Source organism: Saimiri boliviensis, chromosome 2 (genome assembly GCF_048565385.1).
Source record: "Saimiri boliviensis isolate mSaiBol1 chromosome 2, mSaiBol1.pri, whole genome shotgun sequence".
NCBI classification, from domain to species: Eukaryota; Metazoa; Chordata; class Mammalia; order Primates; family Cebidae; genus Saimiri; species Saimiri boliviensis.
Window position 1 is genome coordinate 219,997,037 of NC_133450.1, and position 15,083 is coordinate 220,012,119.

The window sequence follows — 15,083 nt, forward strand, 5'->3', positions numbered from 1 at the left end:
CCTATGCTCTTCATGTAATGTGCGTCTTTATGCTAGGCTGCCTGATTATGTGCCATTTTTGTTCCTGAAAATTACTTTTTAGAAATAATATGAGGCCTAAGATGAATTGCTTTTTGGTAGGGAGGACTTATGTTTGCTTTTGCCACATGCCTTTAAACTAAATACCCAGCTTGAGACCTTTTAAACTACCAAAGTGCTGCAGATTAGACCTGCAGGTTTATGTGAAAACTGGCTTATGGTCACCACACCTCAGAGACACTCTCCGGCTCAGCTCTGCTCAGTGCTGTGACAACCTCCTTGTAGTTTTGGTGGTGGAGGTGGTTTCTTCTGATTCGCTCTTCCTTGAGTATGTAGCCCTTTGGGATCCTAGCATAATGTGGGGCAGGGCTCCTATTGGACGTGCCTACGTCAGTGGGTCTTGGGATTTGATTCTTTGTCCCCCACAAGCTCACCAAAACCCAAGTTCAATTTTGCTGGGATTGACAAACATCCTCAAGCCAAAAAAGACTTTTATGCTGCATTTACCTCTCTGGATTCCCACTTGCTTTCAATTTTAGTTGGCAATTCCTACTATCTGGTAAGCACTCCAGTGCTTTTTTCTTTTTCCCAGGATGGAGTCTTGTTCTGTCGCCCAGGCAGGAGTGCAGTGGCGCAATCTCAGCTCAGTGCAACCTCCGCCTCCTGGGTTCAAGCAATTCTCCTGCCTCAGCCACCTGCGTAGCTGGAATTACAGGCAAACGCTACCATGCCCAGCTAATTTTTGTATTTTTAGTAGAGACAGGATTTCACCATGTGGTTGCTAGACTGGTCTCGAACTCCTGACGTCATGATCCACCCACCTTGCTGTGCCCGGCATTCAGTGCTTTTAAAGAAATGATTTTAATATTTTTCTAGCACTTTTAGTTTTTTAAGTGGGAGGGTTGATATGAATAACCTAGCCTGCCATTAACAAAAGCGTAAGTTATATCGGGAGTACTTTTCATCTAATGTGACAAAATATTTATTCAACTGGCATTCATAGAGTCATTTTCTAGTGCCAGACAGGCTGAGCGCTGGATACAGGATTGGATAAGCCTGCTGAGGTCCCTGATCCTAGGGGCCTACAGATGGCAGGGAGAGCCATCAGTAACCAATACAAACACATAGAAGGATTGCAAATTTTGTTAATTACTGTAGAGAAAACAGAAGACCATGGTACAAATAAACAGGAAGAGTCCTATTTAAGATGAGGTCATCTGGCCAGACACAGTGACTCATACCTGTAGTCCTAGCACTTTGGGAGGCCGAGGCAGGCAGATGACCTGAGGTCAGGAGTTCAAGACCAGCCTCATCAACGAGGTGAAACCCCGTCTCTACCAAAATACAAAAATTAGCCAGGCATGATGGCAGGTGCCTGTAATTCCAGCTACTTGGGATGCTGAGATGAGAAAATCACTTGAATCCAGGAGACTGTGGTTGCAGTAAGCCAAGATCATAGCACTGCACTACAGCCTGGAGGCAGCTGAGCAAGACTACCTAAAAAAAAAAAAAAAAAAAAAAAATGAGGTCATCAGAAAGCCCGTACCAGCAACAGCCAGTGAGCAGTGAGGCCGAGCCTCTGAGCAGTGATTCTCAGGCTGTCTTTTTAATTTCCAGTCAGTTGCAGGAAATTAAATATGTGGTCCTGCTCTGCATAACTAGTACACAGAATTCACTTTATGCAACTCATCAGATAATTGGATATCATCCTGATTTGTCTGGACTCTGTTTCATGAGATGAATTCACCGAGCATGTACTTAGATGCCACAGGCATGTCAGAGTGCATACTTAGATGGCACAGGCATGTCAGAACATTGTAAAGGTTTCCTGTACACTTTGTCATGGGCTAGTTAAGTTTGCAGATTGGCATCCATCAAATGGACCATGCTTTCCTGCCTGAGAGTTCATCTGGGCCAATCTGCTTCCCTATGCATGAGTTCCTGCATCAGCTTTGCCAACAGTAAGCTGATCTGTACCTGCTTGAGTATATCTCCAGTAATGGGGAATTTGATACCCCCTTGAGAGGATTTTTTTCCTCCTGACACCAATCAGTTCTGACACCAACTGAGTGTCCTACAATTCAGTTCTGACACCAGCTACCTGGAGTTAGTGTCAGACTCCACAGGTTTAAGGGCTCAGTTCCACAAGACTGTCCTCACTTCAGAAGCCAGTCAAAAGTATTGGGTCCCCAGGTTACCCACATTCCACATTTATGACCAGCTTGGCTACAAAGTCACAGTTACCACAGCCTCTTCTCAGCTTCCATAACTCCCTAAAATCATTCACAGAACTCATGAAATGACTTTTCTTACTACTGCTGATATATTATAAAGCAGCAGTTCTCAACCTTTTTGGCACCAGGACCAGTTTTGTGGAAGACAGTTTTTCCATGGACCAGGCAGTGGGAGATGGTCTCAGGATGATTCGAGCACATTACATTTACTGAGCACTTTACTTCTATTATTATTACATTGTAATGTATAATGAAATAATTATACAACTCACCATAACGTAGAATCAGTGGAGGCCTGAGTTTGTTTTCCTGCAGCTAGACAGTTCTATCTGGGGGTTACAGGAGACAGTGACAAATCATCAGGCATTGGATTCTCATAAGGACCACACAACCTAGATCTCTCGTATGTGCGCTTCACAATAGGGTTCATGATCCTTCGAGAATCTAATGCTCCTGCTGATCTGAAAGGAGGTGGAGCTCAGGTGGTAATATAAGCGATGGGGAGTGGCTGCTAATAGAGATGAAGCTTTGCTCACCCACCGCTTACCTCCTGCTGTGTAGCCCAGTTCCTAAGAGGCTATGGACCAATACCAGGGGTTAGTCTGTTATAAACAGTACAACTCAGGAAGAACCAAATGGAAGATATGCATAGGCCAAGGTACGGGGTTGGTGGTGTGGAGCTTCCACACCTTCTCCAGTTGTATCCGGACTCTGAGTATCTCAATATGTTCCCCAACATGGAAGCTTCCTAAGCCCCATGATTTAGGGGTTTGTATAGAGGTTTCATCAGGTAGGCATGATTTTTTTTTTGAGATGGAGGTTTGCTCTTGTCATCCAGGCTGGAGTGCAATGGCATGATCTCAGCTCACTGCAACCTCTGCCTCCTCGGTTCAAATGATTCTCCTGCCTCAGCTTCCCATGTAGCTGGAATTACAGGCTCCCACCACTGCATCAAGCTAATTTTTGTGTTTTTAGTAGAGACAGGGTTTCACTATGTTGGTCAGGCTGGTCTCAAACTCCTGACCTCAGGTGATCTGCCCACCTCAGCTTCCCAAAGTGCTGGGATTATAGATGTGAGACACCATGCCCGGCTGGGTAGGCATGATAAATTAAATCATTGGCCATGGATGACTGACTCAAATCTTCAAACTGTCTCTTACCCTGGAGGTTGGGATATGGGGCTTAAAGTTCCAAGTTTCTAATCAAGGCTTAGTCTTTGTGGCAGCCACCCCCCATCCTCAGCTATCTAGGAACTCCCTGAGAGCCCCTCTCCTTAGAACAAAAGATGTTTCTGCCACCCTGATCACTCAGGAGCTCTGTGCTAGAAACCAGAAACAAAGACTGAATACATATTCCCATTATACCACACTCCCAAAGCAGTTAATTGAATTTTTCAGAATCTCTAATTGCTAGAAAGGTCTTTTTGTTGAACATAATTCACCTGTCTACTGTTCTCAACCTCTCTCTCTCTCTCTCTCTCTCTTTCTCTCTCTCTCTCTCTCAACCTCCAGGGCTCAGGTGATCCTCCAACCTCAGCCTCTTATGCAGCTGGGTCTATAGGTGCAGGCCACCATGTTTGGCTAGTTTTTGTATTTTTTATAGAGACGGGGTTTTGTCTTGTTGCCCAGGCTTGTCTTGAACTCCTGGGTTCAAGTGATTCACCCACCTCAGCCTCCCAAAGTTCTGGGATTTCAGGTGTGAGCCACAGAGGCCAACCTATATTTTCTTTTTTTTTTTTTTTTTTCTATTTTAACACAAGGACAGTTTTAATCCTGCATTTTCCTGTACTATAACATCCATTGCTGGCTGTCTATGAATTGAAACTGCATTTGCTAAGAACTGTGAACATTAAGAAACTTTACGTGAAGTCACACGTGTTGATACGGCATCTTCCAGGACCAACAGAATACATACATGACACATAATGAATCATCTTGATGTATAAATTTGCTTCACCATGTAATTATATTTAGTAAAATTCACAGTTAATGCAGAATCCCATTTTTTAAATTTACATCTCTATTACACATTTTTTATTTTTAAGAACAGTCATTCAAGATTGTCATTTGCGGCTGAGTGTGGTGGCTCACTCTTGAAATCCCAGCACTTTGGGAGGCTGAGGCAGGTGGATCACGAGGTCAGGAGTTCGAGACCAGCCTGGCCAATATGGTGAAACCCCATTTCTACTAAAAATACAAAAATTAGCCAGGTGCGTGCCACTAACCTATAGTCCCAGCTCCTCGGGAGGCTGAATAGAAGAATCACTTGAACCTGGGAGGCAGAGGTTGCAGTGAGCCAAGATCGTGCCATTGCACTCCAGCCTGGGCAACAGCGTGAGACTCTGTCTCAAAAAAAAAAAAAAAAATTGTAATTTGCATGGCAATAAACAATGGTTTCATGGGTTCTAAGTTTCTTAAAGGTGTCTATAGCAATTTAAAACACCACAGGTCAGCGTGGCACGGTGGCTCGTGCCTGTAATCCCAGTACATTGGGAGGCCAAGGCAGGCAGATCATGAGGTCAGGAGTTCAAGACCAGCCTGGCCAACATAATGACACCCTGTCTCTACTAAAAATACACGGGTATGGTGGTGCACACCTGTAGTCCCAGCTACTTGGCAGGCTGAGGCAGGAGAATTGCTTGAACCCGGGAGGCAGAGGTTTTGGTGAGCGGAGATCGTGCCACTGCACTGCAGCATGGGAAACAGAGTAAGACTGTCTCAAAATTAATTAATTAATTAATCAATTTTAAAAACCCACAGGTCTTCTTTTCAATTTGCAGCACCTGACTTAGTTTAAATTCATCTAATGCACTCATTAAAACTGTTCAGCTTCTCTTGTGAGAAAGTTATGTTTCAATTGCTTTTTCCCAGACTCTTTTAAGCCTGGATGTATATTGTTTTTATTTGGTTAGTAAGATTACTCACACAATTTGTAACCAGAACAAGAACCTCTAGCCTCTCTGAGTGGCCTTCCACTCAGAACAGTGTTGATAATAAATGTCTAAAATGTATCTGAGGTCTGCCTCAACTTGATATCACCAAACACGTTTCCAAGTTTTCATTTTTTTGGTTTTTGTTTTTGTTTTGAGATAGAGTCTTGCTCTTCTTGCCCAGTCTGGAGTGCAATGGCACAATCTCAGCTCACTGAAACCTCTACCTTCCAGGTTCAAGCGATTCTCTTGCCTTAGCCTCCCAAATGGCTGGGGTTACAGATACCTCCCACCATGCCTGGCTAATTTTTTTTTTTTTTTTTTTGGATGATGGAGTCTTGCTCTGTCGACAGACTGAAGTGCAGCAGCACGATCTTGGCTCACTGCAACTTCCGCCTCCTGAGTTCAAGTGATTCTCCTGCCTCAGCCTCCCAAGTAGCTGGGACTACAAATGTGCACCACCACGCCCAGCTAATTTTTTTTTTTTTTTTAATTTTTAGTAGAGATGGTGGTGTTTCACCATGTTGGCCAGAATGGTCTCAATCTCTTGACCTCATGATCTGCCCGCCTCAGCCTCCCAAAGTGCTGCAATTGCAGGTGTTAGCCACGGCATCTGGCCTAATTTTTGTGTTTTTATTAGAGATGGGGTTTCACCATGTTGGCCAAGCTGGTCTCAAATTCCTGACCTTAGGTGATCTACCCACCTTGGCCTCCGGAAGTGCTAAAATTATGGGTGTGAGCCACCATGCCCAGCCCACTTCCAGGTTTTCTTAGAAAATAATGATTTTTAACCATATGCATAATACTCTACCACATGATGCACCATCACTGCTTTATTTCCCAGTTGTTCATTTGTATCATTTTATACTTGTAAATTTTTATATTGTAAATAACATTGTAATGAACACCTTCATCCATAAGTTTTATGCGAAACTGGTTATTTCTTTAGAATAGTATCAAAGAGAGGGGCTTACTGGTTCAAACAGTACATGTGGTTTAAGGCTTTGAATATAATTTACTGAATAACCTCCAGAGTAGCTCAAAAAACTCCTACCAGCAGTATGTTATTGTGCCCACAGAGTGGACTTGGTAACAATGAAGCACATTCATCCACAAATGTATTAGATTCTCACCCATCTCAAGACTATCACATCAAAGAAGCAAGAAGATGTATTACTGGTGAGGAAGCCAAATTCAAATGCTTTTAAAAAAATCATTCAACTTTAGATATGTAAAATAGTCAACAGAAATGCTTCCCACAAAAAGTCTATAGGATTGTTACAAAAATAAAGTTAAAAAGAGAGAAAGAAAAAAGTCAGTAGTAAATGACCAAAATTTTTTATTTGACTAAATTCTATTCCATGTGTAAGTGTGACAGTCTCCCTGTTTATCTGACTTCGGCAATAAAAAAACAAGCAGCCTTGTACAGAACAGTGAAAATGCCAAGGACGAGGATAGTCTGCAGTTTTACTATAGAATATAAATATACTTTTTTTTTTTTTATAAGGAGCTTCACTTTTGTCACCCAGGCTGGAGTACAGTGGCTCGAGCTCAGCTCACTGCAACCTCCACCTCCTGTGTGCCAGTGATTCTCCTGCCTCAGCCTTCTGAGTATCTGGGATTGTAGGCACCTGCCCCACAACTGGCTAATTTTTTGTATTTCTAGTAGAAACAGGGTTTCACCATGTCGGTCAGGCTGTCTTGAACTCCTAACCTCAGATGATTTGCCTGCTTTGGCCTCCCAAAGTGCTGGGATTACAGGCTTGAGCCACCACGCCAAACCATATAAACATTTTTTTAAAAAAGGCCTGTCTCCCTTTGGTCATATGAAGATTAAGCTCAGGTCACTAAAAACAGACAAATTTTCAAAACCACTTCTTTACTTCTCCAAGATCTTCAATGCTATCATCTACCTCTTGCCAGTTTTCCCGAATAACGTCAATTGTGTCATCTGTAAAGTCTTCCTGAATGCTAATTTCTTCCTCTTCTGTTACTGAGGCACCACAGAATTTTTGAGCAGAAAATCTTTGTGCTTCTTTAAGATCAGTTTCAAAAGTTGCAAGGCCACACATTGATGTTACATATTTCTTCTCTGCTCTGGGAATTTTGGCTATGTAACCTTTTCTGGTACAGCTTTCTTTTCTTTGTTTTATTTGACCCCTTTCACCTCTCTTTTGTATTTTCTTGTCCTCTTTTCCCCCTGCTGTTCCTTGACCCTCATTAATTCCAGCTTGTTGTTTGGGTGAATTTTCTTTTTTTGAGATGCAGTCTCATTCAGATGCAGCCTAGACTGGAGTGCAGTGGCGGGATCTCAGGTCACTGCAACCTCCACCTCCCAGGTTCAAGCAATTCTCCTGCCTCAGCCTCCCGAGTAGGTGGGACTACAGGCACACACCTTTTTTTAATTGTTAGTAGAGACAGGGTTTCACCATGTTGGCCAGGCTGATCTTGAACTCCTGACCTAAAGTGATCCGCTTGCCTTGGCCTCCCAAAGTGCTGGGATTATAGGCGTGACCACTATGCCTGGCCCTGTTTGGGTGAAATTTTTACAGTAAGTTTTGCAAATTCATTTGGAAAAATCTCCTCTAACCATTGTCTACATTTAGGAACATCAGGCATATATTTACAGTAGCCTGTTGGGAATGAACAGACTCCATGATAAAGGACTTGCAGTGGGTAATCAGCAGCTGAACTTGGCACTGTTCCTTAGGTCTCCTTTGCACTTGGCCCCATTGGATTCAGAAATGTCCACCGCCATTTCACAAACCTAGGTGGTGGCCTTCGCTATTGCCAGTTGAAGTGCCACACGGAACTGTCGTCTGTATTTTCCAAAGTTTCTATTTATGTTCTCCATAGCCCTAGGGTGTAAGTCTGAGCCCTCTTCCATGTGACAGCTGTTGTTTTCCTCCTAAGACACAGTATCAGTTCCATCATTGTCATCCTTATTGCTGTTCCTTGGACACATGTGAGGTTGTTAATGAATCTTTTGGACTGAAATGCTCAGAACTGAACACAGGGCTCTGGGCATGCTCCACACAGCCACAGAGTGGAGCAGGCTCATCCCCTTCCTTGCTGTAGACATTCTACCTCTTCTTATGGACCCTGATGACTCATTATGAACCTATATAATATGCTACTTTGCCCACCCCCATCTTTTTCTCATGTTCTGATATTTAGCTGTGGGGCAGCACCATGATATAATGGAGACTATTGTGGAGTCAAACAAACCTGGGTTTAGACCTCAGCTCTACCACTCTCTAGTTGACAATTCAGTGTCTCTGTGCCTCAATTTCCTAATGTGTAAAAAGGGAGGTTAATCCTTCTTTACAGCACCTGACCTTGTTGTCCTTGAGTAATTTGTATTTTGTATCTAAGTGTAGGATCCTGAATTGTCTATGTTGAATTTAATCACATAAGTGTGTCTCATAATTGCTAATTTTCAAGATTTTTTGGTGACGTCTTAATTCTGTCACCTGTCCTGTTAGCTAGCCCACTGAGCAGCTTTATTTTACCTTCCAATGTGCTTGTCTTGCCATCTGTGTGCTTATTCAGATTATTAATTAAAATGAGTGTGACCCTTGGATAGATTGCTGGGGACCTCCCTTACAGCTCACTTGTATGTATCAATTAATAGATGGTGCAGCAGATGGGGCAATCTTTCAGCTTTTTACAAATCTATCTTCCTTAGCAGGGGTAGGACTCTCTTACACACTGTTGGAGTATATGTAAATTAGTACAATCTTTTGGGAAGGCAATTAGCAATAATTAAAAATGTGTATACCATTTGGCAAGACCTGATATTGCTAGGATGTATTTTGTAGCATTATTTAAAATAGGAAAAAACTGAAAACAACCTCAATTTCTTTCAGTAGAGGAATGATTATGTAAACTGTGGTCCATTTACACAATGGAATGGTTAGTAGCTATTAGAATGAGGTAGACACATATGCACTACCACAAAAAGTATTTAAGATACAGTTTTAGACAGAAAAGCAAGTTCTAGAGTGGCCTGTTTAATATCATGCCATTCTTCTTAACAAAAAAAGGTATATATGCTTGTCAAGATGCAAGAAGATTTCTAAAAAGATGCATAAGAATATAATAGTAATCACTTCTGGAGAATGGAAATGAGAGCTCAGGAAAGAAGTTGGAGGACCTTAACTTTCCACTCAATGCCCTCCTATACTGTTTACATATTTTATAAGCCTATATTCATTCAACTGAAGTGTTGAATTTTTTTAAAAAAAAATCTATATAGTTGTTAAAAAGAATAAAGTAGATCTATATGTACTGACATAGAAATATTCCCAGGATATTTTCTTCGGTGGAGAAAAATTTTTCAGTGTAATCTATACTATTGTCCCATTTATGAAAACAAATTATGCATATGTGTATATAGGCTTATGTATTTATATATATTTTTATACACATACATGTATGTGAATGTGTGATATGTATGTTTGTATATATGTATAAAGCAAATACTTCTTTGTAAATGCATAAAAAGATCTGGGATTATACAGACCAATCTGATAGCTTAGTTACTAGAGGGAAGAAAAGTAAGTTGGGTCATGGAGGATGGGTGAAAGAAAAGGATTTTCATTTTTGTGTGGTTTTCACGTTTTTATAATCAGCTTATATTCATGGTTACATTTGTAATTTTTTAAAAGTTTTAATTTGTTTAAAAAATTTGTCTTCCCTACTGCTATGTTCAACAATTTAACCTAGGAACTGAAGTAAAATTGGCATAACTGCATTAATTCATATATTGAACTCACTCTGGGATAGACTTGATGAAAAATCACAGTAATTATTTTAAAACTATGGATACGATTTGTATTCTAAGTGTTTGTATTTTGTGGATTCCCTGTTTAAAGTCAAATATTTGAGAACATTCCGGTAAAATCAGGGTATCATATATGGATTTTATTACATTCTCCTCAAAATTCCTGGCCAGATTCAGTCTTCCTCCGTCACATCCCACAAGTATAAATGGTCGGGTAGGAGGGAGGTAATGAAGGCAATGAGAAGCTTCGGTGGGCTTCGGATTTAGTGCAGAAATGATTCAGGATTTTTGGGTCTGTGTGGGCATGTTCAGGCATGAATAAAGCCTGGAGCAATTTGAATTCATTTCTTTCCATTGTAGCCTTTCACAAATGTTTACCTAAAGGGCATAAAATAAGCATGAATGTTTGCAGTGTAAGCTTCAGTTATCTGGAAAATGTATTCATCAGCCTATTTCCTCCTAACTTTCTAGTTGATGTCAAATAAATAATGTGTTCCTGTTTTACTGTCACCTTAAACTGCTGTAGACAGAGTTTCTATATCCCCAAGATCTTTTGTAAAATAGGTGACACTTAATTAGGATTTCTTGTAGATTAAAACCACAATTAGGTACTACTTCACCCACTCCAGAACTGCAAGCATTAAAAAGCTAAAAGTTTGGTCAGAGAATGGGGAACAACTAGAGCTCTCATATATCTTGCTAATAGGAGTTTAAATTGGTATATCCTCTTTTGAAAAATTTTTGGCAGTGTCTACTAAAACTGAACACATGTATCGGCTGTGTCCCCAGATGTATACCCAACAGAAAATGAGTGCTTGTATTCACCAAAAGACAGACACAATAATGGTCATGGTGGCTTTATTCTTTTTTTTTTTCTTCTTGAGACAGACTTTTGCTCTGTCACCCAGGCTAGAATGCAGTGAGGTGATCTCAGCTCACTGCAACCTCTATCTCCTGGGTTCCCATGATTCTTGTGCCTCAGCCTCCCAAGTAGCTGGGACTACAGTCATGCGCCACCACACCCAGATAATTTTTAGTATTTTTAGTAGAGATGGGGTTTAGCCATGTTGGCCAGACTGGTCTCGAACTCCCAGAAACAATCCAAATGCCCATCGATGGAAGAATGAATGCGTGAATTGTGGTATCCATCTGGTGGACTACTACATGGCCATGAGAAAGAGCTAACCACTGCCACAGCAGTAACATTCAGTCTGAATGTCACAGACTGAATGACAAAAGATAAAAAGCTTGACTCATATACACATCATACGATTTCATTTTTGTAACACTTGAGAGCAGGTATAACTAATCCATGGTGGTAAAAGTCAGGACAGTGGTTCCCTTTTGGCATGTGCTTGGGTAATGACTGGGGAAATGAACAAGGGAGGCTTCTGGAATACTGAAAATATTTTCTGTATTGATCTAGGTAATGGTTATGAGGGTATATAAATGTAAAAAAACAAACAAACAAACAAACAAAAACTAGTTTGGCTGTATATTTATTTATGCCCTTTACTGCCCACTAGTACTACACGTCATCAGAATCTGGAGCTTCTTTTCAGAGTTATTCTTCGGGGTCCTGGGAGAAGTGGGATTTTTTGTTGTTTTCTGTTGCCTAGTCTCCATTGCTTTTGTCAGTTCCTGTATGTATTCTTGTCTTTGCACCTCATCATATGTGCTTTTAGCAAGGGATGGAAAGTATCTTGCTCTGTGAGACTCACAACATTTTTGGTGTTGGGTTATTTCCCCGTTTTGGTTTTCAGTGAAGAGGAAAGTGAAATATTTATTTTAAGTTTTAAAAGTTTTTTAATTTTTAATTTTTTTTTTTAAGGAAATTTGCTCTGTTGCCCACGCTGGAATGCAGTGTCACTATCATGGCTTGCTGCAGCCTTAACCTGCTGGGTTCAGGTGATCCTCCCACCTCAGTCTTCCAAGTAGCTGCAACTACAGGCACACACCACCATACCTGGCTACTTTTAACTTTTTTTATTTTTATTTTTTAAAGACAGGATCTAAGTATGTTACCCAGGCTAGTCTCAAACTCCTGGCCTCAAGTGATCCTCCCAGCTTGGCCTCTCAAAATGCTGGAATTATAGGTGTGAGCCACCATGCCCAGCCCAGAAACTTTTTAATCATTAAAGAAAACTCCTCATATTGACAGTTGGTACTCAGAATGCCTCTGCCTCTGGAGTTCCACCTCTCCCTCTGCAATGCTGAGGAGCACTTTGCACCTCCCTGTGATGTTCTATTCTGTACTTGGCAGTGTTCAGATCTCTGGGAGGCAGACAGATGCAAGTGCTTTAAAAGCCTAGAATAGCCGAGCGCGGTGGCTCAAACCTGTGATCCTAGCACTTTGGGAGGCTGAGGCGGGTGGATCACGAGGTCAAGAGATCGAGACCATCCTGGTCAACATGGTGAAACCCCATCTCTACTAAAAATACAAAAAATTAGCTGGGCATGGTGGTGCATGCCTGTAATCCCAGCTACTCAGGAGGCTGAGGCAGGAGAATTGCCTGAAGCCAGGAGGCAGAGGTTGCGGTGAGCTGAGATCGCACCATTGCACTCCAGCCTGGGTAACAAGAGCGAAACTCCGTCTCAAAAATAAAAGCCTAGAGTATGCAGGTCATTTTCTATGCCTTTGAATCCTCTTGAAAGTCTGGTAAACCTGTAGACTCCATCTCAGAATAATGTTTTAAAATACTTGAAATTAAATACATAGGATTCCAAAGGAAAACAGTTGTATTGAAATAGTTATCAACATGATTTTTGAAACCTAATTTATAATACAGTAATATAGATGATTTTAAAATGCATTAAGTAGGCCAGGCGCAGTGGCTCATGCCTGTAATCCCAGCACTTTGGAAGGCCCAGGTGGGCAGATCACTTGAGGTCAGGAGTTTGAGACCAGCCTGACCAACATGGCAAAGCCCCATCTCTACTAAAAATAAAAAAATTATCCAGGTGTTGTGACACACAACTGTAATCCCAGCTACTTGGGAGGCTGAGGTAGTAGAATTGCATGAACCTAGGAGGCACAGGTTACAGTAAGCCAAGATCGTGCCACTGCACTCTAGCGCGGGCAACAGTGTGGAGTCTGGCTCAGGCCAGCTTCCTTGGCTGGACTCCCCCTATGTCTGGACAGCTGATGCCTGAGGCTGGCTGGTAGGCCATGTCGTCGCTGCGTGCTCTGCAGTGGCCGAGTGGAAAGACCTGGAGACCAGCAGTACTGCCATTAGTTCACGGTTACAAAGTGAATAGCTATTGATAATGAATCATGCAAATATCCTACAAAGAACAAAATCCAATGATAAGCTTTCACCAAAACGTCAAAACTAAGAGGTAATATTTGGATAGGTGATCGAAATGAACATCACCACTGACGAACAGATGAGTATTTTGTAATATGATAAGCTGAGGACAAACCTCACTTATATGGTATTCCAGCCAAGTCTGCATACCTGACTCTAACTGGGAAACATCAGACAAAGCAAAAATGAGGAGGGAAGATGCTGCATTCTTCAAAAATGTCAATATCAGATACAAAAAAGGGAACTATAGACACTGGGGCCTACTTAGGGGTAGAAGGTAAGGATTGAATAATTACCTATTGGGTATTATACCGATTACCTGGGTGACAAAATTATCTGTTTACCAAACCCCTGCAATGCACAATTTGTCCATGTAACAAGCCTGAACATGTACTCCTTGAATCTAAAATAAAAGTTGGAAAGAAAAAAAAAAAATAGTGACAGCCAAAAAATTGCCAATGTCATAAAGACAAAGAATCTGTGGAAATGTTGCAGATGAAGGGAGTCTAAAGAAACACAGTGAAATGATCCTGTACTGAAGAGAGAAATGCTTAAAATGACATTGTTGAGTCCATTGACAGCATTGAAATATAGATGGTATTGTGTCAATGGCAAATTTGCAAAAGTTGAGAAAGCTCTGCTGTGGTTATGTAAGAACATATCCCTACTTTTGAGAAATACACACCGAAGGATTTAGGGATGAAGGCTGTTATTTTACATCTGAGTCTTAAATGGTTCAGAAAAAATATTATGTATGTGTGTATGTTTGGGGGTTATATGAACAAATGAGCCAGTGAGGTAAAACATTAACAGTAGGTGAATCTGCTAAGTAAAAGGTAAACAGATGTTTTTTTTACACTGCTCTTATTCATGCAACTTTTATGTAAATTGAAAATCATTCCAAATAAAAATTTATATGTATGTAGCAATAGCTAGGTTTTTAAAATTCCAGAAAATCTGATAAAAGCAAAATAATACTAAAATTTTCACCTACGTTTTTACTCCTTAATAGGCTTACAAGGCAGGACATAAAAAAGGACACAGAGGATGACGTAATGGTTAAGATGTAAAAAAAGAAAAAAGACGAAACCTCTGGAATTGGAACTGGTTCTGTTCCAGCTCCACTACTTATCTCTGTAACCTTGGGCAACATATTTAAACTCTCCCAGTCTCCATTTCCTCATCTGAAAGCAGGGGATAAAATAGAATCTATCTCATAAGGTTGACGGGTGGTTCTGGAGATAATGCATATAAAATGCTTAGCCTAGTATTTGGCATTTAGCACTCTATCAATGAATGTCAGTATTTCCAGAGCAATGACAAGAACAGAAAGCTTCCCATTTCATTTTGTGAGGTAACATAACCCTGAAAACATGACAGAAATAAAAATAGAAAGGAAGCCTATAGATCTATCACACAAATATGATACAGAAATCATTTGTTAAAGACAAGAAGCATATTAAAAGAATAATATTACATGACCTAGTAGGGTGCATTGCAGAAATAAAAGAACCTTTCAATATAAGAAGAGCTATTACTATATTCATTCATTACACTGCATACTACAATTCTCTCTCTCCCACCACCCCGCCATTTAACCTGTTCTCTCAATAGCTGCCCCCCAAAAAAGCTTTTGGTAAATTTAATTTTCCTTCCTGAGAAAAGGCTATTTGTAAACTTTGAATTGAAGAAAACATCTTCAGCATGATAAAGAAACTGACCACAAACATCTAGGACATTGCTAGACGCATGTCAAAGTCAAAGAGAGGATGTTCCAGTAGTCTACCTTACATACATGGAACAATGGA

General features: G+C 40.8%; 1 protein-coding gene and 1 pseudogene across 3 annotated transcripts in view; one reads left to right on the top strand and one right to left on the bottom strand.

The window, feature by feature from the left end:
- GARNL3 (GTPase activating Rap/RanGAP domain like 3) overlaps window positions 1-15,083 on the top strand; it is a 180,989-nt gene that overhangs the window by 79,634 nt on the left and 86,272 nt on the right. The gene's annotated exons all lie outside the window — the stretch shown is intronic.
- Window positions 7,047-7,939, bottom strand: LOC104653317 (density-regulated protein-like; annotated as a pseudogene).